This window comes from Eptatretus burgeri, chromosome 7 (genome assembly GCF_056783735.1).
Source record: "Eptatretus burgeri isolate ZD-2024b chromosome 7, Ebu_testis_v1, whole genome shotgun sequence".
NCBI classification, from domain to species: domain Eukaryota; kingdom Metazoa; phylum Chordata; class Myxini; order Myxiniformes; family Myxinidae; genus Eptatretus; species Eptatretus burgeri.
In genome coordinates, this window is record NC_140967.1 from 57,278,670 (window position 1) to 57,280,093 (window position 1,424).

The following is a 1,424-nucleotide window of genomic DNA, read 5'->3' on the forward strand; positions in this document are numbered from 1 at the left end:
TATTCCAGTCTTTCTTCACAACAGCGCCAACTATGATACACATCTATTTATAAATGAACTTTCAAAAACACCAGGGAATATTTCTGCTATAACAAACACAAGTCAAAAGTATATTTCATTTTCAAAAATGATATTCACAAAACCTTTAACTCGTATTAGGTTTTTAGATTCTTACAAGTTTATGGGAACACCACTAGCCTACCTCGCATCAAATCTAAGCTCCACGGACTCTTTTCCAAATCTTAATTCATTCTTTCCAAAAGAGGAAATTCTCACTCAAGAGGAAATTCAGATTAAAGAGAGAATTCAAAGTAAAGAGGAAACTCTAATTAATGAAGAAATTCTAACTGAAGATGAAATTCTAATTATAAAGAAAATTCGAACTAAAGAGGAAATTCAGATTAAAGATGAAATTCTGATTAAAGAAGGAATTCTTACGAGAGAGGAAATTCAAACAAGGAATGAAATTCAAAGTAAAGAGAAAATTCTTACAAGTAAGGGAATTTATCCTTATGATTATATGGATTCATTTATGAGATTTAAAGAAACACAACTTCCTTCAAAAGAAAGTTTCTATAATAACCTTTATGAAGAAGAGATAAGTGATAAGGAATATAAACACGCACAAGAAATATGGAAAATATTTAAGATAAAGAACCTTGGAGAATATCACGATTTATATCTAAAAACAGATGTTTTATTGTTAGCTGATGTGTTTGAAGCTTTTAGATCACTCTGTCATAATAAAAATTGTTATGGATTAGATCCTGCCCACTATTTCACAGCTCCTGGTTTAGCTTGGAGTGCAATGTTGAAAATGACAAAACAAGATATAGATTTAATCAGTGATGTGGATATGCTTTTGATGATTGAGAAGTCCAAGAGAGGTGGAATATCACAAGTATGTTCAAAAAGATATGCTAAAGCAAATAATAAATATCTTCCAAATTATGATAGTGAAAAAGATAGTAATTATTTGATGTATTTTGATGCTAATAATTTGTATGGATGGGCAATGTCTCAATCTCTGCCTTATGGTAAATTAGAGTGGGTGGAAGAAAAGGATTATGAAAAGGCTTTGATGAATATTGTTATTTCTTCTCAAGAGGAATTGAATGACGAAGAAGAAGGTTATTATTTTGAAGTTGATTTGAGGTACCCGAGTGATCTTCATAATAAGCATAAAGATCTTCCTTTTGCATGTGAGAAAGAAACTCCAAAGAAAGAATGGTTAAGTGATTATCATAAAAGTTTTAATATTAAAGGTAAATCAACAGAAAAGTTATTAACAACATTCTATGATAAAGAGGGATATGTTTTACATCAGAGAAGCTTAAAACAGTTTTTGAGAGAAGGATTGAGAGTAGCTAAAATTCATAGAGTTTTAAAATTTAAACAAAGTCCTTGGGTGAAAAAGTATATTC